This window comes from Papio anubis, chromosome 8, assembly GCF_008728515.1.
Source record: "Papio anubis isolate 15944 chromosome 8, Panubis1.0, whole genome shotgun sequence".
In the NCBI taxonomy this organism is placed as follows: Eukaryota; Metazoa; Chordata; class Mammalia; order Primates; family Cercopithecidae; genus Papio; species Papio anubis.
Genome location: NC_044983.1, coordinates 11,743,363 through 11,769,380, shown reverse-complemented (window position 1 = coordinate 11,769,380; position 26,018 = coordinate 11,743,363). Strand labels below are relative to the sequence as shown.

Below are 26,018 nucleotides of genomic sequence, written 5' to 3'. Positions count from 1 at the left end.
TTAGACCTAATACCATAAAAACCCTAGAAGAAAACCTAGGTAATACCATTCAGGACATAGGCATGGGCAAGGACTTCATGTCTAAAACACCAAAAGCAACGGCACCAAAAGCCAGAATTGACAAATCGGATCTCATTAAACTAAAGAGCTTCTGCACAGCAAAAGAAACTACCATCAGAGTGAACAGGCAACCTACAGAATGGGAGAAAATTTTTGCAATCTACTCATCTGACAAAGGGCTAATATCCAGAACCTACAAAGAACTCAAACAAATTTACAAGAAAAAAACAACCCCATCAAAAAGTGGGCAAGGGATATGAACAGACATTTCTCAAAAGAAGACATTCATACAGCCAACAGACATATGAAAAAATGCTCATCATCACTGGCCATCAGAGAAATGGAAATCAAAACCACAATGAGATACCATCTCACACCAGTCAGAATGGCAATCATTAAAAAGTCAGGAAACAACAGGTGCTGGAGAGGATGTGGAGAAATAGGAACACTTTTACATTGTTGATGGGATTGTAAACTAGTTCAACCATTATGGAAAACAGTATGGCGATTCCTCAAGGATCTAGAACTAGAAGTATCATATGACCCAGCCATCCCATTACTGGGTATATACCCAAAGGATTATAAATCATGCTGCTATAAAGACACATGCACACGTATGTTCACTGTGGCACTATTCACAATAGCAAAGACTTGGAATCAACCCTAAAGTTCATCAGTGACAGACTGGATTAAGAAAATGTGGCACATGTACACCATGGAATACTATGCAGCCATAAAAAAGGATGAGTTTGTGTCCTTTGTAGGGACATGGATGCAGCTGGAAACCATCATTCTTAGCAAACTATCACAAGAACGGAAAACCAAACACCGCATGTTCTCACTCATAGGTGGGAACTGAACAATGAGATCACTTGGACTCGGGAAGGGGAACATCACACACCGGGGCCTATCATGGGGAGGGGGGAGAGGGGAGGGATTGCATTGGGAGTTATACCTGATGTAAATGACGAGTTGACTGGTGTTGACAAGTTGATGGGCGCAGCACACCAACATGGCACAAGTATACATATGTAATAAACCTGCACATTATGCATATGTACCCTAGAACTTAAAGTATAATAAAATAAATAAATAAAACGAAAAAAGAAATTTTAAAAAGAGAAGTAAAACAAAATAAAAATAAAAATAAAAAAAAGTGAACTAATAGTACTTGTCTCAAGGGCATCCAACATGATTATTTGAAAGAAGGAAGTATTTTTCCCATCTGTAATGCACATATCCCTTTAGGCACTGCAAGAGACCCATGAATTCATGTGAGCACCAAATATTGTCAATAAACTGATCCAACGCATCTTGCACACCTTTACATACTACTGTTATGTTTCTAATTATTTATGACAATACAAAATTAAAATGACATTTTAAAACAGTACTAAATGCAGAGGAGGTTTTGATTAATCACATTTTTAAAGTTCAATTGCCATCAAGTAGAGTGTCATTTTTAGACATTTTATAAAGGAGACTGCAACCACTGTGAAACATATAATCTCAAATAAGAGTGCATGATTGTAATTCTGAGCCCTGGCATTGTCTTCTCCTGTAGGTACTGACTATTTTAGTAAACTGTTTACCCTCTTCCATGACCAAATGGGCACCAGTTCCAAATGTGTCTCAAATGCATATCCTTCATTCCATTTTTTTTTTTTTTTTTTTTGGCTCTGCCCTAACAGAGACCCTGTGTGTAAGGGTTATACAGATTCTCACTTATGGATTCTACCTACTTTGGTTTCCTCTGATGTAACACAGTCATATAATCAGTTTGGACTTAGAGTTCCAAACATCCCTAGATGAATATAACACAGTATTTGTCTACAGTCAGTTTAAAAAATCAAATGCAAAGATATTTAATATTTGACATCATTATCTTTTGTCTCATTAGTTGGTAACAATCATATTTTATGCTGAGTTTATAGGATTTTTTCAGTAAGCTTTACTCTCTTTACGAATATCTTATTCTTTTAAATGGCGTCTCTTAGTGGCTGAGTGGTTTTCTGTATTATTTGCAGCCTATGTTGACTCATTTATTGAATATACATATATCTTTTAAATACCTTATATATTTCAAGAGTGATCTGGGTACTAGGAATACAAAATTAATAAGATAGTTTCTATTCTTATAGACAAACACATAATTTTATTCTAGCGTAAGATTATATTAAATAATTTTTTTCCAATACTTAGGGCATAAGACACTTTAATCCAAAACATAAAGAAGAGATATGTTTAAGAATGACTTATTGTTAGTCTTGGAGCAGAGAAGTTGGGAGAGAACATTCCAGGCCACAAAAAGCTATGCAAAGGCATGGAGGCAGAAGAGCAAATTACAAGTCTTTTGGGATCACAGGAATGGTGCAAGGATGACAGTAAAGCTGGAAAAAATTGGCAAGGGCCAGAACATAGGAATCCCTGGAGACTACTGTGAAAATTGGATGTCTTACTGATGGCTGGGGGAAACCATTAAATAAGTTTAAGTTGGTGACTAACAGAGTTCAATTTTCTTTCTTCTGTTTTGCTTTTTCAAGATTATTCTGCTTATATTTTGAAATGAAGGTTTGAAGCCTGTGAGGAGGTTACTATGGTAAACACATGAACAATAAGAGAGTTACAGTAAGACTGAGGCAGAGGGGAGGGTGCTCACAAAACTAGGTGTTCAATCAGAGGTAGGAGAATTTACTGATGTGGGAAAAATAAATTGGGGAGCAGATTTTAGAGCCTTTGATTAGTAAAGAAAATCTGGGGTTCAGAGGCAGATGTAAATTTGAAATGTCTAAGATATACAATGGAAAGGCATAACTGGAAATCAAATGGACAGGTCTATGACTCAGAATAGGGAAGATTCATCAACTCAACCTAGATTCGTCCTGGTCCACACCTAAACTAGGGTCACTGAGTGGAGAAATAGATGGAGTAAGGATCTCTGTTCTGGCCAAGTCTCCAATTTCAAGGGGTAGGCATTCCACTAACGCCTCCGTGTTTCCATTTCTTATTCAGTACAAATTTCTCTGTCTTAAATCATTAGGCAGACTAATTTCTAGGGCTGGTTCTTCCATTGCAGCAAGACTGTTTCAGTTTTGGCAGCCAGAGGAGTGTTCTTTTCCTGACCACCACTGACAGAGAACAAAAATGTTGACCATGTTTTGAACACACCCCAATTTTCAAATGGAGAAGCCTGTTCATGGTGGGTGACTTGTTTGACAGGATACAAAATCAATCACAGTGAGGGCACTGGATTTGAAGTCTGAAATGTCTGATACTCTTGAAAGATTGAGCTAGAATCCCTTCAGTGGTGCTTTAGGAACGTGATAACCATTTGATGTAGCCAGAACATGATTTAATGCATTGCTAATGTATTTAGCCCTAGTGAAACTGATCCTACTTCTTCAACATAACTCTTCTATCCCCCAGTAACCCATTACTAGGAAAGCCTTGCCAAGATGGGATATTTTTCTCTGAAGAGATTTGATAGAATAGCAAGATAATTTGATGAGTACTGAGTTGGTCATTTTAACACATTTATCCATATCACACATCTTTGGCTCAAACATTTCTCTAAATACCTAAACTATCTGATCATAATAATGTTCCTTGCATATTTTAGATGCTGACTCCATGAAACCCAGCTTTCCCTGATGAGTTAAATCTTTTCACAATCTGGCCCCACTCAGAGGCAGAATTACTATGAAGTTTTTGAAGGTTAATACAGTCCCTCACTTGCATGGGTTTCCTCCAAGACCCCGGAAAGGGCCCTAGCACTGTGCTCACACATCACATACAAAACTGGCACAATTTATTTTCTTTTTCAACATAGTTATCATTGCTGTGCTTTCTACCCCTACTTCCTCTTTTTAGGGGTTTTGGGGAATTCCAGTTCAAGGAAAGGCAAACTGACAGGATATTCAGTTTGTGCTTAGTGGGGGTACGCTTGTGCAGTTGACAGTATCATGCGTAGTTAAGTTATTGCTAGCCACTGAGCGTAGAAATGACTCCTAGGAATACTTCTACCACCCATTGTGCTGACTCTCCTGTTGTCACAACAGGAGGGCAGGACCAGATGACATGTAGATGTCCTACATTACTGCCAATCAAAATATAAACGTAGTGGGGAAGAAACAAGGTTTGAAAACCGAGAAACACTTTGTGAATAATTTTTACATTCCTCAGAAATGTAAAACTCTAAGCAAAATATTCTTTCTTATGGGCCCCTAGTCTAAACAATCAACAAAAACAACAAAAAAGACACCAAAAATAATGCTAAAGACAGAATTATCTTTCTACTCTCACTGTACAAATGATTCTTCAAGATTATAATGTGAAGAGTAATTAAAGAGGATGCAGCCAAAACATGCAGGGAAAGGAAAGTGTCATAGAGATGTGTCTGGTATCAAGTAACAAAGGTATTGTATCATTTTTCTTGATTTTCATTAATTTTCAGATTTGGAATGTCTTGTGATTATCTTTTGCTGAAAGTTCATGTTCCCCCAATATTTATATGTTGAAATCCTAACCTCCAAAGAGATGATGTTAGGAGGTGGGTCATTTAGGAAGCGATTAGGTCTTGAGGGTGGAGCCCTCATGAATGAGATTAGCACCCTTCTAAGAGAGGTCCCAGGGAGCTGTCTTGACCATTTCACCACATGAGGACATAGCTAGAAGGCACTGTCTGTGAGTAAGTGGGTCCTCACAAGACAGCAAATCTGCTGAGGCTTTAATCTTGGACTTCCCAGCATCTAGAATTATGAGAAATACGTTTCTGTTCTTTTTAAACTACTTCGTTTATGACAGAATATACTAAGACTTTTTTTTTTTTTTTTTAAAGGAAAAGCTTTTCTTTCGTAATTGAGGTAACATACAATCACACAATCAGGTCAGACTTCTATAATTCTGATACCTTATATCACTAATCATTTCAAATATGTAAGAAGTTATGAGAGAGAGATGAAGCAGGGGGAATGCCAGGACCTTCCATTAAGTTGTGCCCAGGGACTTTCTCGTTACATTTGGGTCCAAGTTAACTTATGACACTTCTAAGCAAAGCGTGCAGTCCCATCACTTGCAGAGGGAGCCACTTCAGTTCTGACACATCCCATTAGACACACAGAGTTAATGTGTATGTGACATTAATGTGTGTATGTGACATTTTTCAGTAAATCCAGACTTTAGGTATATTTACTACCAGGGCTGCATAAAGCCAGCCTCCTTGTATATGTGACCAATGCCTCCTGAACTTCCCCCCTTACCACACTTTTCAATATGCTTCCATTTAATAATTGAATTTTGCTGGCTTCTCCATCCCTATTCAAATGGCTCTGACATTACCCAAGACGTGGTTGGTATTTCTTAACTCGGACTTCTCTTGTGAAGGTAATTTTCACCACTGCCTCCTAACAAGCTAACAATTGCTTTCTAACAGCCTGTAATGAACAGATGCTTCAGACAGCTTAGAAACTCAAAGTCCAAGATGTCTTGGCCTTATTTGAGTTCTGCCAAAGGCTTTGCTCTATATATGTTCAGCCGCGGATTATAAGGACAAAGTGGAGCTGCCTGCACCACCATCCTCTGTAAACCTCTGCATGTTTATTTCTGCTCATGATCCTCTACATATTTTATTGTTTTCTAGTGCCTTTGTGTTGAGCATCCATCAGGATTTCCAGAAAAGGAAGAGAATTGTTATCAGTACTTGAATAGCCCTGCTAGTGTCCACGTGTCTTTTCTCTCAGCAGAGCCCGTGAAAATGTATTTGTCAGTTAGGGGGATGGCCTTGGTTGCCTCAGTCCTCACAATTTCCAGGAATTTCACAGACAGTTCAATTTTAACTGGAAATGCCAGCCAGCCTCCATTTGTCTTCCAGCGCTTCTCCCTCTGAGTGATAATCAGTGATAATCATGCCCTCAGTGCAGTGCTGTGCTCTCACTTGCTCTAATGGATTTCAAGTTGAAGTCCTACCTTATTGGATTGCAGCCATATGCCTGAGAATTCGAACTTCTCCATGTTAAAACAGTGCATGTAAGGCCAATGTGCATTCCACAAGATTGCAAACTGTATGTGGCTGGACTCCAAATCTGATATGGAAAAAAAATGTGTCTGCCAAGAAGGTAACATCATACCAGTCCTTGTTGGCCTATTGCACTTCCTGGAGAGTCTCCACTGTATTGAGTACGGCTGGATCAATCAGAGGAATCAACCTGTCTAATCCTCGATAGTCTAGTATTCACCTCTAAACACTGCTATCTGTAAGTGCTGGCCACACTGGACAAGTAAAAGGACAATAAAGGAATCGAAACTCCCATCTCAACCATTTCTTAATGAGAGCAATAATTTCTTGTTTCCCTCCCAGAATTATTGTTTCATGTTCATTACTAAGGAAGTCTTGGATCTAAAGATTTTTGTTTATCACAGCCAATTAAAACTACATGAGAAAGATTTAGCAGATATCCTCCTTGTAAAGGGTAACATTCCCTATTTGCACAAAGTACCCCTCCCAAGCTCACATTCATAAAAAGGCAGGGGGACCATGCTTATGCAATCACACTTTCCAATTCATCACTCTGCCCTTACCATGGTTGCCTGAGCAGCACCGGGACCCCTCTCAGGTTCACCTCCATGCCATTCAGAGCAAAATTACCCTCCTTACCACTTTACGCTGGGCTAACATTCATAAGCTATGTTACTGAGAAAAATGACTTTCCTATGTACTTCACACTGGGCTAAAATTCTATAGCTAACAATCCTAAGAAAGTTTTGTTTACACCCCGTGTCCCCCATATTAACCTAATCATTGCACGAAGTCTAAAATCTCTTGCAGAGATGAAGCATGGAGATCTTGGCCTCTCAGTTCATCTTATCTTTTTTCATGGCTTAGCCTTTAATTAAGGGAGTAAATTTCTTCAGAGAGTATAGATCAAGCAAAAGTACCACTGCCCTTCAAGAGTTAAAAGAGACTGGGAAACCTCCCATGCCTTTACTCACTGCAGCTTATTAGATGTCAGATCATCCAGAGGCCTTTGCTCATAAGTAGTTGCAGCCACTTGGGGATCAGTCATCAGCACAAATAATCACTTCCATTCAGCAATATACATCATCAGCAGCATATTTCCCTGATTGCTATTTCTGCAGTAACATGTCAATAATTGTTCCCCAGGCTTTTCTAACATTTTGCTTTTCAGTGTCCTAATGCTTAAACAGAAAGCATCCTTTTGAGATTCCATCGTTACCTGCACCTGGTCTCTAGCTGTGTTTATAATTTTGTGAGTAACCAGGGGCAATAACTGAGTTATTTTGCTAGTGAAAGTAATATCTTTCCTAGTTGTCAAAGAGGCATGATAAGCTATTCAGAACTAGAAAATGTAGTCTCGCTGAGGTTTCCACCTGTCACCTCCTCCTCTCATAGAAGTCTCACTTTCATAAGGGCTTTTAACAATGGCCAGAGAATAGAATTTTTATTTAATTTGCCATTTTTCCTGTGACTCCTTGTCTATCCACTTAGCCATTTTCCCCAGATATATCGATTTCCTACAAATCCCACTGATAAGACTCATTCCAGTAACTACGCCTTGAATTTTCACCTTTCCATACAAAGGCTGATAGACAGAAAACACGGCAACAAGCCTGCATAGTTTCCCCCATTTCTTCTTTTCCTTGCCAAAATAACAACAATATCTGAGCTATTGTGATTTATGGATCTAAAATGCAACCCTACTCAATGCACCGATCAGAGAGAACATGAAAGAGCATGTTGTGACATCAGACACACAAATCAGAGATCTTACCCAGTATCAAATACAAGAGCCCAGGGAATTTTACCCCAAAATTAGTCCCCTGGTATGCTGGTTATTTTAAATTAAAGGCTCTTGAAATTCAGCAAATGCTAGAAGAGGCTCCACTTTGATATTCTGTTATCTACCATAAGACTAGATCTGCCAAAGAGAACACAATTGCATTCCATCCCCTCTGAAATCCCATTCATTATCAAGTTTATTTCTGTCTCTGAGGTCCAGTCATTCTCCCTAATAACCACTTACTACCCCTCAAAAGAATTGCCTACATTTCTCATTCCCCCACCCCATGAGGAAGAGTATATAAGCATCTGTACTTCACTGAGTTACTGGGTAATCTCTTTCCCGCACTCCCCCATGCTTACATACATTAATACAATTGTAATTGTCAATTCATTTCAACAGACTTAGACTTGATTCTTTAGAGAGAAAAGCTTTGAATTTCCCTAGAGGAGCTTTACTAATAATTTAAGGAATCCAAGTAATCACAAGTCTCAGAAAAACATGTAAAGTATTAGGGTCTCCAATGTAGTTCCCCAGATGTGTACTGGTCCTGTATCAACAGATGTGCTCTCCCAGTGACACATGCAGTCACATTCCTTACAATGCACAGAAGGAGGCACTCTGGTCATTACAACATTTTTTATATCCGATAGTTACAGAGATAACGAGAAATTTTCTCTGGAATTTCCCCATAAAAGTATAACTGGTTGGGTGTGGTGGCTCACGCCTGTAATTGTAATCCCGGCACTTTGAGAGGCTGAGGCAGGTGGATTAGGAGGTCAGGAGATGGAGACCATCCTGGCTAACAAGGTGAAACCCCATCCCTACGAGATGGCGCCACTGCAATCCAGCCTGGGCGACAGAGCGAGACTCTGTCTCAAAAAAAAAAAAAAAAAAAAAAAAAAAGATAACTGTCATGTTTTTTGAGCTCATGAAATCCTAGAGAAGGAAGTTTATACATTTATGCTTGGGAAAAACAATCAGAAGACAGTTACTCTCCTGCTAGCAAATACCACTGGTTTGTTTGCCAAGAGATCTGTCATTAGTGAGTTAACAATAAAAATTGATGATGCCATTTGCTTTCTCTCCCAGGAACATATTGCTGTCCCGGAAAAGGGATTCAATGGATTACCTACCTCCTGTTTACCATTTCCTTCCCTGCCTCAATTTGTATTTGTAATCCTGGATTCTTTTTCCAAAAAGTCACCCCTGAATTATATCTTTCAAGATTTCCCAAAATGCGATCAATCCTTGGCTCTGCTGTATGCAGGCAATGAGAGAAGAGTGAAGATACACCTCCATCCTTCTCTATCTTTTCTGCTGCACGTTATCCAATCCCATCCACACCCCATTTATCCTAGGTACACTTCAACCTGTTCTCCTATATGTCTGTTTAACTCTGTCTGAAATCAACTGTTTCCCTTTTGGGAAAAATCTTTTATTGATTTCAAATTTTAGTGTTCTTCCAATTACCTCTACAAAATTTTCTCTAATTTTGCTACCTCTTATAATTGTATCCTTTATCTGAAATGTCATTACTTATGCAAACATCTTCGGATTACGACTAATAATAGCTACCTCAATTGAGTGCCTACTATTTGCTGTAAACTTTTCTAGGCAACTTACATAATTAATAACTATATCAATCCTACTAGTCATCATTGTGCATACGAGTCTTTTGCCCAACATCATATAATTAGCAGATATAATCAAAAATCATTATCTCACTTTGTGTCTGACTGCCTTCAAAATGCACCATATCATGATGTATTGACTCTACTCTGCTTCATAGTTTTCTCTAAAACTATTTACATGTTTTACCTTTTCCTACTAAATGGTAAGCACTTCCATGGGAAGTACCCTGCATTGTTAATTTTATTATCTCTCTTCACACTAAGTATCATCCATCCACATTGTAGCAATTTTGTAATATTCATAGAATATACACATGAATGAATGAACTACATAATAAAAGTAAAGGTCACATTTTCTGCTTATTCTATAATCTCTGGGGTATGAATACAATATAAATGTATCTATAAATTATTGCTGATTATATGTTCAGGTTGTTGTATTTTTTGGGCTAAATAATGGACTATTTCAATAAAGACCCAGAGATGCAGGGTCTTAAAGAATACAGAAATTTTAGGTTGAAATGGGAGGATCACTTGAGCTCAGGAGTTAAAGACCTGACTAGGCAACATAGTGAGACTCCTTCTCTAAATTTTTTTTTTTTTTTTCAGTTAGGCAGATTTGATGCTCTGCACCTTGAGTCTCATCTACTTTGGAGGCTGAGGCAGGAGAATTGCTTGAGTCCAGAAGGTCAAGGTTGCAGTGAGCCATGATCACACCACTACACTCCAGGCTGGGTAACAGAGCAAGGCCTCGCCTTTAAAAAAACAAACAAACAAAAAAAAAAAAAAACAAAGAAAAGAAAAGTTATATATTTCTCATATAAAGCACTGACCTAGTAGGCTGCCTTGGATCAATTAAGTCACCCATGCACCAAAGTTGTGGGTTGCCATCCTCAACATGAAGCTTTCAGCATTACTACAGACATTGCCATTTCCAGCCAGCGTTGAGGAGAAAGCACAAGCCCAGAAGAATAGATATCCTTGCAAACAAGTCATACGGAAGTTGCATACTTAAAATCCTTTTTCATTCTGTTGGCCAAAACACAGTCACAGGGTTGTAAGAGTCGATTGGAAAATGTAGCCCCTAGTTCTCTAGGTGGCAGTGTGCCAGGCCAAACCTCTATTACAAATGGTACCTGGCTTAACAATGATTTGATGTAGGATGTTTTTAACCTTACAGTGGTGCAAAAGTGATACACACTTACTCTAAACTGTATTTCAAGTACCCAGCCATTCTGTGTTACACTTCCACTATAATATTTAATAAATTACATGAGATATTCAGCACTTTATTATAAAACAGACTTTGTATTATGTGACTTTACCCAACTGTATGCTTAGGTAAATGTGTTGAGCACATGTAAGGTAGACTGGTCTTAACTATGATGGTCCATAGTGAGGTATATTAAATGCATTTTAGATGTATGACATTTTCAACTTATGATTGGTTTATCAGAAGATAACCCCATTTTAAGTCAAGGGGTATCTGTATTATATGTAGGCTAGGACAGGCCAATGTGATTAACAGCCAATTCCCAACTCTTAGTGGCTTAAAAGTATATTTTATTGTTTATCCATTCTCCATGTCCATCATAGGTCAGTGAGGAGCTATGCTCAATATTTTTTCGTTGCTCTTACTCTGAGATCCTGGTTACTACCGGGATCTATGCCTGATGCTGAGACAGGAGGAAAAAATATATAACTCCTAAGAGTCTGGCATTGACATTTATGTGGTCTAGCCCAGTCGTGACACACATCACTTCCATTAACAGTACCTGGTCAAAGAAAATAATTATTGGGCAGAACTAGTCATGAGAAAGGTCTCAACCAACCACAGCTGGCTATGAATTACAAGCCTCATTTTTACCTAGATGATAGACAGATGCCAGTATACAGTGAGCAGCAACAACATTTATCACATTCTAGGAAAGGTGAAAGATGAATCAGGTTTATAACCAACAATACTCAACCCTGGCCTACCAGCCTGAAGATATTTCATTGGGGAACAAATGTCTGCCATGCTAAGCTATATGGTTTGGATGCGATTGACTTCATGCTCCAATCTAATAATGGGCATTTACTGACCTGAATCAATCAGCTTAATCTTACACACTTGATCATAGTTGATTCAGAAATAGGCATGTAGCATAAGTTAGCATAAGATTAACAGTGTTAATGTTAAAGCTGTGGGAGAGACATACTCTTTAAGTATAGACAAGAAATATGTAGCCTTGGCAAACGTTGGTACCACCATTTTAAGAGGGATCACTCACGTATGAAAAAGTATCACTGTTAGACATTGGTAAGCTACTAGATTAAATTAACCTTTCAGTTTTGCTATTTAATACAGTCCATTCTGCGTATTCTGTTACTGACAAAATAAAGACTTAAGTGATCAACTTGGCCCATAAAGCTTAAGAAAACTCGCATTAGTATAATTACGGAAAAGCAAGGCTTATGAGTTGAAACGCAGAAATGTTACTTACAAAAAGTGACATCAGAATTTATCCTAGAAACCGTATTGAAAATAGCTTGATGAAATGAGCCTATTTTGTACTTTAAAACTGTGGCTCTGCTGGGTTTTGCCAAGTTTCCCTATGGGAGAACTAAATGACCCTGAAAATTGCGGAGAAAAGCTTTCAGAATTCTTGAGATCATCTGAGATATACACAATAAAAGAAGTGGAACATGGTTAACAAAAAAAAAAAAAAAGTGGGTGGCAAAAATTGCAAAATCCTGCAAGCTGTACAATTAACCCTTTAAGTAGTCCCCTCAACGAAAAAAAATAAAAATAAAAATATCTCCAGTAAAGTCTGTCACCCTAATTAGTGTTTGGCAACAGATTTATTTTGGTAAATGAGTGTCAAGTTGGGGTTTTGTAGAAGCAAAGCTCCACTTGGAGAAGCCAGAACTCAGGAGGCAGAGAAGGTCAGGAGAACATAATTTGTACTTCAACCCTAAATAAACATCAGCAAAAATTCAGGGGAGGATTTTGGAGTTGAAGGTATGAGGAAATGTGGAAAGGGAGAAGGTTGGATATTCCAAGAAATGAAGCTTAAACCTCAAGAAAACATTTTGACAACTTTAAAAGTTCAAGTCAGATAAACAGAGTGATTTTTCTTTCTCCACAGTCTGTTCACCCAGAATCAATGTAAGGGCAAAAAAGTTTTTGCTTCTCCCACTGAGGGGCGTTAAAATTGGTAGTGATTGTTAGTAAAGCTAAACATATTCCACAGTGTATGCACACCAATGAAAAGAACTGGTCTACAAAGTATGCTTTTAATAGCCAGGTCAGGAGTGAAGTCTTAAATCCTACTCCAAATCTGTCACTAATCAGGAATGGGAACCTTACTGGGACTTGTACTAATGTAAGTCCCAGCAAGTATACTGTGGACTAACATTAGTATCAAATTCCCTTTGTCTCTATAAATCTATAAAAAGCAATAGTAACTAGAATATATAAGCAATTCATGTAATACTTATGCCTAATATCTGTACTAGTTACTCTGCTAGCCTGTGACAATACTATTACACTATTTGTATACGCCATTTAAACTTTCAAATTCTTTTTCCATATACCTGGTATTTTCATTGTAAAAGTACTATGCAAGAGGATTGGCAGTTGATATTATGCCCATTTCACTGATTAGGAAAGTGAGGTAGAGTGAGGGCAAGGAATTTGCCCAATGTTGAACAACAAATAAATTATTGAACAAAAACTAGAATCCAGATTTTTACCTTCTAACTTAGGGATTTTGAACCAAAAAAGAATATAAGGCCGGGCATGGTGCCTCACGCCTGTAATCCTAGCACTTTGGGAAGCTGAGGCAGGTGGATCACGAGGTCAGGAGATCGAGACCATCCTTGCTAACATGGTGAAACCCTGTCTCTACTAAAAATGCAAAAAATTAGCCGGATGTGGTGGCGGGCACCTGTAATCCCAGCTACTAGGGAGGCTGAGGCAGGAGAATGGCGTGAACCTGGGAGGCGGAGCTTGCAGTGAGCGGCAATCGCGCCACTGCACTGCAGCCTGCAGCCTGGGTGACAGAGACTTCGTCTCAAAAAAAAAAAAAAAAAGAAATATATATATATATATATATAAAAATAAAAGATACAGTCTGTCTCTCTCTATATATAAAATCTAATACTGTACTTTATATTTTATTCACTACACTTTGTATTTACTATACTTTTATATATCAACACTATATTACTGTACTACCATATACTACCAATGAATAGTATATTTTACATATATGTACTATATGTAATATATAGTATTGGATATATAATTATGTGAAATAACATAATTATGTATATATAATTATGGAAAATATAGATCCAATACTATATATGCATACATATACAGTAATATCTATACATATATATGCAATAAATAGTATCGTAAATGAGGTTCTTTCTTGCATTATATCCATTACTATTTATTGCCTCAGGATAGATAATGAACAGTAGATAGAATAAATGCCCTGAGATGCTGTAGACCAAAATGGAGTCAATATGGAAAAGCAACAGATGCTTAATAGAAAAATAATTTTGTTCAGACAAATTTGCAGCACAAATATGCTGACATTTTTATGAAGGACTAATATCTCTTATCTAACTGAAGTAAACCACAGTCATAAATTACAGTACCTGAACTTCAGTGAGTTTTCAAAAATACATCACCCACCAAAGATTAATCTCCAAGATCAACAAGCACTATTCGCAACATAGGAGAGTGAGTCCAGTGACAAATGGCTTGGAGAAAGGAAGCATTTGAAGGTGAAGAGCAGTGACAAGTGAGGCTCCATGGGGATTAAAATATGAAGACCATTTTGGTTCACTATTTTTCTGTATTTCCAATGCTGGAATGGAAGCAACCAGTAAAAATGATGAAGGGTGCAAATGTGAAAAAAAACAAAACACACCTAGGAGGATGGGGACAAATTTAGGGAGCAGAACTTAATTTAAAATAACTTTGACAAAATTGGAGTACAGGGAAATAATTTACTGACTAATGTACCTCAGCGTGTGTAAATAAATAAATACGAAATAATAAGACTAGAGTTACAAATAGCATAACAAGCAAGACACAGCCATGATGAGCAGAATCTGCATACTCTGGGGACTTTCAAGTACCCAGGGATACAACATTATGCGAAACAATTCTGGCACCGGATCACTCCCTGACAGTCGTAGCACTGATGCATCAATCTTTAATCTTTGGGATGTACAATTAAAAAAAAAAAAAAGGTGATGATTTTGTAACTTGTTGCATATTCCACAAATTCCTTCTTCAATTTTTGATTTTCTGCCTGCTCTCCCAAATTTAAGCATTCTTGTTTTCCTTTTTCTTAATTGTATCTCATTTTTATGTTTTTCTCCATCATCTTTCACATGTTTTCTTTGTTAATTTATAAAAATCACAGATACAGTAGTACCACCTTCTTGGTGGTTTTGCTTTCTACAGTTTCAGTTACCCAAGGTCAATCACGGTCCAAAAATATTACGCAAAAAATTCCAGAAATAGATGATTGAAATGTTTTAAATTGCATGCCACTGTAATTAGTGTGATGAAATCTCACCTTGTAAAAATAAGGGCTACTTGAAACAAGCACTGTGATACCATGACAATCGATCAGTTAACCAAGACGGCTACTAACTATAATAAACCCTAGTGTTGTACTTGTATTTGGTAAGTACAATTAACATTTCAACCTAATTAGACAGGTAAGTTTTTATTCCCCAGGATTTGACTACTTTCTATAACTTCAAAATTCCCTTACAATTTATTGTCGGACTCATCACCGTTCTATGTCTAATCCCATCTCTGTGCCAAGATGCTTCTGCTAAGAAAAATAATAAAATCACATTTTATCACTTTCAATGCACTAGAGGACAACAAGCATTGGAGGTTACTCTAGCAGTAGCAGGAATCCAAAAGCACTGAAAAGATACAGGCCCTGGCTTTCCCCTGTGGTGGCAGCACGCTCCAAAGGAGGCATGTTGTTTGAAAGACTGATGGGAGTAGAAGCCCTGCAGAGAAGTTCAGAGAAGAATGGACTGGAAGATGCATTGGGGGGCATTGCTGGAAATCTCAGTGAAGAGCAGCTGGCTTAGCTACTAAGATTGCTTGCCCTCAACTATCTCCTCCCTCTTCCAACTCGTCTTAGTCCATCTTATGTTACTATAACAGAATACCATAGACCAGGTGATTTTTAAAGAACAATGATTTATCTCTTACAGCTCTGGAAGCTGTGAAGTCCAAGGTCATGTGGCCTGCATCTGGTGAAGGTCTACTTGCTGCATCATCCCATAGCAAAGGCAAGAAGGCAAGAGAGTAAGAGGGGGCCACACTCACTTTTATAAGAACCCCACTCTCGAGAAAACTGAACTACACCTGAGAGATGACGACATGAATCCATCCATGAGGGCACACCGCCCACGACCTAATCACCTCTTATTAGGGCCCCGCCTCCCAATACTGTTGCATTGTGGATTCAGTTGTCAACACATGATCATTGAGGGACACATTCAAACCGCAGCACAACTCTATTGAGATTCCATCAAGTGGTGCTACACCTGGCTTGATGTAGAGCAACAAAAAGAGACCAATATCAGTGAACTGAGCCAGAAAAAACTGTGCGCCTTCTAAGAGAACAGTCAGTCTTCAGCACATGTGAAATGGGGACCCTACAAGGCCAAACATCAACATTTGTTATTTAAAGAAAAGCTGCAATATAAATTTCATGTATATTTAATTTTTAAAACCTTGACAATTGATTGCATTTCATTTTTAAAATATTGTCCTGGCTACATAAAATGTATCTTCAAGACATTTGTGGCTCACGGAAGCCAATGGACAATTTGTGTCTTGGTTTAAATTCTAATTTGTAACACAAAATTACATCTATTCCGAGCCACAATGTGTTAATTTGCTTCCTTTTTAAATTGATCATATGAGGATCCTTGAGGAGCCTCATACTCTGTGGGGTTTGGGTAAGATAAACTATTATGTAAAACATAATGATAATAAAAGCAAGTTGGATTTTTATAATTCATTGGAATTTAAGAGTGACATGAAGTTTATAAGTACACCACTCGACACCTAATTTCAGTCTTTGTTTCCACTAAAATTTTGAAAAATTGTATTTAGATCTTTAAGTAAAATGAACACCCTATTAAAAGTAACCATAAGGTATCTTAAGTGCTTTCAATCTCAAAACAAAACATTGACAATTATAAATTATGAAAGTCATATAGAATAAAATCACAATGTATATGACCTAAGTTCACAATGATATACTCACTCTATTTCCAGTATTAGACTTCATAACCTAATGGTCAAAGAGAGGGAAAGCATTTAAGTTAATGATATTACCAGCCAAAAAGGGTGGACACTGAGGGGAACAAAATTTCCTTGGCTAAAATGAAAATGGTTACATATAGATAGCAATTTAGATTTTAGTTGGAATTACTTATTTCTGGCTCTAAAATATTGCTTTATTAATTAACACACAAATTAGAATCAATTCTGTAAGAGCTATTTTTGTTTTACTTTTTAAACATCTTCATCTATGTCTAACATGCTAAGTCAGACAGAAATATTTAAGTGTATAACATTTGTGCATCTCTTTAGAAACTAGAGTATGAAAGTAAGGTTTAAAGAATAAGAAAAATAGAGAATAAATTGTCAAAGTATTTAAAATGTCTAATTTTAAATACTACCACTGAAATTAGTATCCTTATTCCAGGTATTGCATTTGCATGATACAGCAAGCTTAGAGACCAAATAAAACTAGTTTGGTTTAAGAAAAATCAGATTTTAAGTGAGCCAGGATCATGCCACTGCACTCTAGCCTGGGGTATAGAGCAAGACTCTATCTCAGGGAAAAAAAAATAAAGAAAAAAGAAAAAAAGAAAAAGAAATCAGCTTTCAAAGGTAAATAGTGTAAAGAAAATATACAAATCAACTTGCAGTACAAACTCAGTTTTTCTAGCTTCTGCTTGTTCCTACTGTTATTTGTCATGGCAATAAGTGAAGAAGTAGGAAACAGCTGTGTTTCATCCAATATCTATTTCTTCCTTTTGATTACAAAAATTGTTTTTTATCTGAGTGTATTTTCACTCAGAATAAAAGCTACATTTCCCAAACTACCTTGCAGTTAGGTGTGAACATATGGCCAATTTCTGGTCAATGAGGTGTGACCATGAGTGATTTGTGCAACCTTTGAGCCATGTCATTTAAACGAAGAGTTCCCCCCTTTTTTTTGGTTCAGACCAGGTCACTAGCTGGAAGGCAAAAGTTACTGGCCAACCTGCACGACGTGGTAAAAGTCAACATCTTACAGGGGCTGCGGGAATGTTGTAGAATGAACCTGGGCCCCTGGCACAAGGTCATCTTCATACCACTTCTGGCCAGACCATATAGGAGAGAAACAATGCATATTTATTTTACTAGGTCAATATAAGTTAAGGTCTCTTTATAGTACCTATATATTAAAACAAATAAAAAAAAATTGGTCAGAACAAGATCAAGAATAGCTAGCCATCACTTAGAAGTCAGTTGCACAAACACAGAAAGTGTCCACAGGCAAACTAGTGCCCCTTATTATGCCATGAGAAAGCATTTTGGGGCGTTATACAAAATCCTCATAGGGAAAACCGTGCACCTCAGAGCTTGTAACTCTAAGACAAACTATGGGGGGAAACTGATAAAATTGGTATGTATTGGTTGTTTCTTGGCACTTCCAGCGAAGTTCAATTTGAGTGACTAAGATCAATGCTTGTATGTGTGTATGCTGAAATTGAAAAGAACTCAGTTTTTAGATAGATTTTTCTTAGCCTGTGGTCAGAAACCCAAGGTGACTAGGATCTGGAAACTTGGGGCCTTGGAGTATTGATCAAGACAACTGAAATAACTTTTTACAGTGATTCTGAAAAGGTAGTTTGGGGAAGAGATAAATCTGTGCCCCAAAATCCTTCACCTATAGAGGCCAGATAATAGGAGTCCATTGAACAACTGAAAAATCAGATTAAAATTACTGCCTTATTCCCTCAGCCTATTTTCAGATGGCTCCAAGGAAATCACCATTATATTAGGAGAAAGAGGAAGAGAAAAAGCAGAAAAGTAAATAAATGATTTTAGGCTTAAAAACTTATCCATGTGATAGCTTTGCTATGACTGTTAACACATGAAATTAATCAGAAACTAACCATCAGCAACATTTTTGACTAAATTATATGATTAAGGAAACTACAAGCCAGTCCTAAAAATTCCTAGGCAGCCAGTAAAACTAAAATTGGAGCTCCAAACACACGCAAGAAGAAAATTGAGAAAAGTTGGTCCTCTCCAAGAAAATACCAAATGCTCACTTCAATTACAACTTGCTCAGATTAATAGGCAAGGAAGGATCTTTCAGACATCTCCATTAGAGGTCACAGAAGACAGTGGCTAAGATACTTCCAGAGTAACCAGGAGATGGCCTTAGCAAGAATCCTACTCAGCTACAGTTCAGAACGCCTCTCTAGTCCAGCCCAGTACTGTAGGATATTTTATATGTATCGTTACCCTCTGGGGTTTCTCATTTTTGGCTTTTCCAAATACTTGTTAATATGGTTTTACAATTCCGTAACCAGTGTGCATTGGGTGTCTCCCGGGAAGGTGACATGTCATTTAATTTAAAGGTGATTCAACGGGAGGAGCACATCTCTCAAATTTCTAGGACTTGTAATTGAAGTTGAGCCCGGTTCAGAAATTTAGATTATCCTTCTTGGCGAAGAGCAACTATCTTCTATACTTGAGAAGAAGAGAGTACTTTGACATTTGTGTGACCAAAAAGATATATGACGATGAAAACTCTTTGTTCCCAAATACCCATTCTTCCCTTGTCTGAGAGTAATAGATATTTAGATATTTTAATCGATATTTAGCTGAGAACATACTTGTCAGAATATAGACTTTACTCTCAAGTTTCTCACTCTTCCCAGGCTAATGATATGACAACACCTTGGCCAGTGATCTAGAAGAAATAGGTAATATAAACTTCTCAGAAAGTTAAACATAAAGTTATCATATGACCCAGAAATTCTAGCCCTATCCAAGGGAATTAAAAAATAAGCCCATCCCAAAGCTTGTATATAATAGCTCATAGTAACATTATTCATAATAGCAAAAAAATGGAAGCAGTCTAAATGCCCGTCAAACGAATGGATAAACAAAATGTGAACACAGCCATACAATGGAGTATTATTTTGCAATTAAAAGGAATAAAGTACTGATACATGTTACAACATAGATGAGCCTTGGAAACACGCTAAGTGAAAGGAGATAGTCACAAAAGGTAATACATTGTATGACTCCATTTATTTGAAATACTCAAAATAGTCCAATCCATAGAAAGTAAATGTAGATTAGTGATTGCCCAGGATGGAGGAGAGGGGAAATTGGGAGTGAGTGCCAACAGGTAGAAAAGGTAGGAGGTTTCCTTTTGTGGTGGTGAAAGTTTTCTGGAATTAGGAGTGATGGCTGCACAACTCTGATTATACTAAAAACCAATGAATTGTACACTCTGAAATTTTTTTGAGACTGAGTTTCACTCTTGTTGCCTAGGCTGGAGTGCAATGGCATAATCTCGGCTCACTGCAACCTCCACCTCCCAGATTCAACCGATTCTCCTGCCTCTGCCTCCCAAGTAGCTGAGATTACAGACATGAGCCACCACACCCGGCTAATTGTGTATTGTTAGTAGAGACAGGATTTCTCCACGTTAGTCAGGCTGGTCTCAAACTCCTGACCTCAGGTGATCTGTCCACCTCGACCACCCAAAGTGCTATGATTACAGGCATGAGCCACTGCGCCCAGCCCTGAAATTTCTTAGTGTGAATTTTACATTTTGTAAATTGTACCTCTTTTTTTCAAAATAGTATCAGTATCAGTCCATTTAGGATGCTATAACAAAATAGCATATGTTAGGTAGCTTATAAGCAACAGAAATTCATTCCTCCCAGTTGTGGAGGCTAAGTCCAAGACCAACACACCAGCAGATTTGGTATCTGCAGAGGGCACATTTCCTAGTTACAGATGGTGCCTTCTCACTGTGTCCTCACATGCTGGTAGGGTCAAGTAGCTCTCTGCTGCCTCTTTTATAAGGGCACTAATCCCAATCAGGAGGCTTCCGCTCTCATAACCTAATCACCTCCTAATGGCCTCACCTTATACTACCTTACCTTGAGGGGTTTAAGATTTCACCAAAAGAACCGGAAGTGGTGGGGAGACACAAACATTCAGACCATAGCAACCAGCAATGTCCACATCTGATAAAGAAGAAGTGTGTTCTCTCATTCTCTTTCTTTCAGCTCCCTGGCAAGCATATGGACATGATTATAGTTAATTGTCTTGGATATGTAGATAAAAGCAACTCACTACGGAGGAGTAAGATTGAAAAAGTCTTGTGTCCTGGTACTACAGAGTTAACCAAGTAGTCCTGGACCACAGTCTCCTACACAATCAGGTGAAAGATAATTAAAATGATTAAGTTCAATTTAGTTTAAGCCTTTGTTACCTTGAGTCTCTGTTACAACAGCCAGATCTTTGTTGTAATTCAGGTAATACAAGAATTCAAGAACTTTCAAAATTGCTGGTAAATGATTTTTATCGTCTTTTAATTTCTGTCCAGCCATCCATATAGAGGTTGACATTGCAACTAGAAAGTACGTCAAGAGAGGTGATGTGGTGTTGTGTCTGAGTGAATGAGGTTTATTGTTAGACAACCCTAGAATTGAATGTATTCAATCTACAACTGAGTTTTGTTAACTCCCCGTATATTACTTTGACTAATTTATTTAACACATCCACTCTAGTCACATTTTTTCCACTTGTAAAATAAAAATAATAGAAGTCTTAAGCCTAATGTATAGCAAGGACTCAATAAATTGTAGATTTTTGGAAAGGGTACTCACACTTGGAATATTGCTTGAGATTTTACTTGTTATATGCAAGGTTTTCTCCAGGTCAATTGTTACTTTTATCTCTTTGTCTCTGCCTTTTAAATGCCCTAGAGCTTTGCAGTTGTCAACCATACAATGAAACGTCACTTCTGTTTAATGTTCAATATTACTGATTATGCAATGAATAAGAGAAGTCAACAGCTGTGATTTGCTATGGCTAATAGTATCGGTAACTCAAGGATCAGGTGGAACAAATCAGAAATATTTGTGATAAGCTATTTTTTAAAGCAAGTGAAATTAGATAATCTTTTGCAGACACCCTCAGGGATAACAGTGTTCTTGAGAAGTTGTTATTCATGCCCATAGGACATGCAGAAACTAAATTGCAGTCTCCAGAAACCTGTGTCACTCAGCCTGATGCATGATGTCAAGTTGCAGTTGACAGTGGGAAAAAAATGTTAAATTACTGTCTGACACTTTTAAATGAACTTTAAATGAACAATTCATCTCTCAAGCTCAATATGCTATAGGCACGTTACAAAATAAATCCTAAGAAAATATTCTGTAATCAGAATTTCCTTAGTATTGAATTACCCTCAGATAATAAACATTATCTCAAATATTGCAATACAGTATAAGGTTGGCATTATATGAGACACACATTTTTCAGATTGAATACTATTTTATTACAATTTTGTTAAACCAATGTATGTGTCTGCAAATTCTGAATTCAAAACTGGAATATCTATAGATTATTTTTGCATAAATATTATGAATTACAATAACTGCTACACTGAGTAAGGGCAGAAAACAAATGCAGGAGGTTTCTCCATTTTCTCACTTTGTGAATGAAAACAAGGGTAGGTCCATGACTCTTCAGGTCACTCTTAGGTAACAGAAGTTCTTCCTATCACTTTTGTCTCAAAACAATCAGTTCAGTAATTGGAATATTCAATCCAATGTAATCACTAAAAAATTTTAGGTTCATTTAAACGTGTACTTTTTTATGAAGCCAAAAGAGAGGGCATGTTCATCTTACTTCTTCTCCCCGCTTCTTTCTCAGCTTTTAATAATTTCTTGTTGACCAGACTGGAGTGCAGTGGTGCAATCTCAGCTCACCACAACCTCTGCCTCCTCCTGGGTTCAAGCGATTCTCCTGCCTCAGCCTCCCAAGTAGCTGGGATTGCAGGCATATGCCACCAAGCCCGGCTAATTTTGTTATTTTTAGTAGAGATGGGGTTTCTCCATGTTGGTCAGGCTGGTCTCTAACACTCCTGACCTCAGGTGATCCATCCGCCTTGGCCTCCCAAAGTGCTGTGATTAGAAGCGTGAGCCACCGCATCCGGCCAGAGGTTCTTTTGCTTCTCAAGGCTGCCCTCTTAAAGAGAAATTAAGACAAGCCCACTCCATGCATTTCACATATATCATACACATTATCAAATACATAGGAAAGACCAACCCATCCTCTGTTCTGACAAGCTCTACATTAACAGGAAATTATTTTCCCTCTGTCATCAGACAGACAAGTCCCGGTGCTTAGATTTCAGAAGCATCAGTCAGACATCAGTTTACCGCACCTAGCTCCAGGGGACACACGTCGACCTCTGAGTGGCCTTTATTCCTTCCCTAGGTTTTAGGTGAAGGAATCTGAACTCAGCACATTGACAGAGGTCCCCAAAACCTTCTGCAAATCCCTATTCTTTTTCTCAAAACTGTATTACAGACTATAAATCAATGATTGGCTATAATAAAACCAGTTTGGAAAACTCTCTGTACATTCTGCAGAGGGCTTCTGTACTTTGTTTTAAAATGCAGCAGTAACCGCCAAGAGACCTCAGCTGAAATCGAGAGTAAAACAACTGTGGTTAAAGATATTTTTATGTAAATAGTTTCTCTTTTTGCTTTTTTTATGGTTCCACAATCCAATTTGTTTTCTTGCTTAGACTTTGAAGACTGAGAGATGTACACCTTGCTGGGTAGTTAGACGGCAGGACAGTATTGAGAAGTAGGACATATATCAGTGGAAGGAGGCTTGACATCATTTTTGCTTTTTATGGAGACTGTATCTAAATAACTATCATAATCTTGATTAGTAACTGATCTTGACTAGTGTATTTAGAACACTATTACTTTAAAAAATTATCACCCAAAAAACCACCTTGAACTGGATGTGCTATATTTATTTTCCTTTGCACAGCCATTATTTTACATTCCTCATCATCTTTACAAAATAAGGCAGGTTTATTTTTCCAAGTTTAACTTCCTGTACTAACTCAGAAGGAATTAGCTGGCTTAATTTTCTCATAACCTTTTCAAGCAGACAGCTTCAAAACATCTAATAAGCCAAATTCTATGCTGACACTTCTCTCCTTCCTGCAAAAGAAACAACTAAAATTTTGTTTTAAAGATATTTGGCTTTTATTAACTTCACTAAGCCTCAGTTTCTTTCACTGTGATATGGGTATAATAATGGTTCCATCTTAAAGATGTACTGTGAGGCTCAAAAGAAGCTATTATATATGCAAAGTGTTAGCCCCAGTACCCAGCACACAAGAGTGCTCAGTAAATATTAGTTCTTATGTTTATTATCAGTATCACATGTTTGAGCATAATTTTGCCTTAATATTTGCATTTAAAATTACTGAATAATATAAAATATTTAAAGTCAGGTTGAAATGCAAGCCGTGCAGAAGCTATGCAGTAGAAAAATATTGGAGACGGGGAACTTTACACTATTAGTTCCCATTGAAAGTGTATTTACTGCCCTCTAGTGGCTATTGACCTAATAACAGAACATGTGCTAAAGGAAACGTGCAGTTTTTTTAGACTTCTAAAAAAACATTATCAAACAACCTGTATTAACAATCAGAGGTGCCATAGTAACTAAACATAATTATATTCTTTCACTTAATTCTGAAAAACTAAGTATCTCTACATTATAAAATGACAGTCATTAAAAATTCTTATGCTTATAAAAACATTCATTTGGGGTATTTTAAAAGTAAAGAGTCAGGAGATTTTTTTCAAAACCGTATAGTTTTTGCTATCATGTAAACACTTTCCCAAATGATTTTTTTAAGTAACTAGCATTAGATCTGTGATTTAAGAAAGCAAGGTTGTTTTCTTTACACATCTGGCCAGGTTATAGGGCTACTTTGCAGAATCTACGACAATTTCACTTTTCATCAACATTACTATCTTTTCTCTGGTGCATATGAAACCTAGGAAGTTCAGCACTGTAGTAATCCACAGTGTTTCAATAAGGTTTTAAGATTGATTTCAATATCCCGGCAAAGTTCAGGTGTGTTAAGGCAAATGCATCAGATCTGGTAATTTTTAGTAAGAAAAATTACAGGGAAATATGCAGTACAGTATATTTAAGAACTATCAACTTATTTTTAAAAATAGAAAGCATCCTTAAAAACTATTGAAGTTGAATAGCAAGAACAACCCAATTTATTATAGAGAACTTTTTCTCATTAATCTAAATAAGTCTCTATCATGAAATTTCTGATCACATCATTTCTATTATGGATTTTAAATATTAATGCATAATGTTTTCTATTTCTATAAATGGAGATTTTATTGCAGTGCAGATGTTTTTAAAATGCTTTCTGTTGGCATGTTTTAAATAAACACCTCCTTACAGTTAGAAAACATTTACTAAATAGCCTAGCTAAAATTTTAATACCTAATAACTTTTTACTTTTTTCCTTGTGCATAAAGAAGGCGGTTGTCATTCCTTTCTTAATGATATTTTTACACAGGTACTAGTGTTTGCTTTAATGACTCATCTCTCTTGTATTCAGGTTAAGTATAGGTAATCCTCTCATCTTTTTTTTTCTTCTTCTTCTGAGACTAGGTCTCGTTCTGTCACCCATGCTGGAGTGCAACGGCATGATCACAGCTCACTGCATCCTCCCACCTCAGCCTGCTGAGCAGCTGGGGCTACAGGCAAGGATCACCATGCCTGGTTTGTTTGTTTATTGGTAGAGACAAGGTCTCACTACATTGCCCAGACTGGGTCCCTCAACTCTGTAATGACAAATTTAAAGGGTATAGACATAAACCTGTTAAGTTTAAGCTCCTACACATTTATACAACTTAAAATGATAAACAAAAACTAGCTCAACCAACCTACCTGACTCACATTAACAACATTTCACGATGGTCACTACATGGCTCATTGTAACTCAAACATGACTGTTCTAGGGCAGGTTTCTTTGGAAGGCAGCTGGTCCACCCCACATTGGTTAAATAAGGAGTCAATTTTCCCACCTTTCTTACTTTATTCAAACACCTGTGAAACTCTGTTTCATGTTTAAAATCTCAACTCTCAGAACTGTGTTCACAGATAGATCCTATCATTTATCCATATTCAGGGTTTCTTACCTTCTTCTTTGAACTGTTTTCTGACTTGCAGCATTCCCATCTATAAGAATCTGATCAATGATGAATGAATTGGAAGGTTATCTCCATGTATTCCACCCTGGATATCTATGCTGCAATGCCGTGTTTATCTTCTTACTCAAATCCCAACATTGATAAGGCAGGTTAACCATGTGTTATGACCATTTCC

The 26,018-nt window shown here is 37.3% G+C and overlaps 1 long non-coding RNA gene across 1 annotated transcript; it reads left to right on the top strand.

Moving 5' to 3' along the window:
• Positions 1 to 1,926: 1,926 nt before the first annotated feature.
• Positions 1,927 to 25,934, top strand: LOC103886645. Its single transcript, XR_004185743.1, has 4 exons — positions 1,927 to 2,741; positions 4,288 to 4,475; positions 20,849 to 21,003; positions 25,863 to 25,934. It is a non-coding gene; the product is annotated as an uncharacterized LOC103886645 (long non-coding RNA).
• Positions 25,935 to 26,018: the final 84 nt, after the last annotated feature.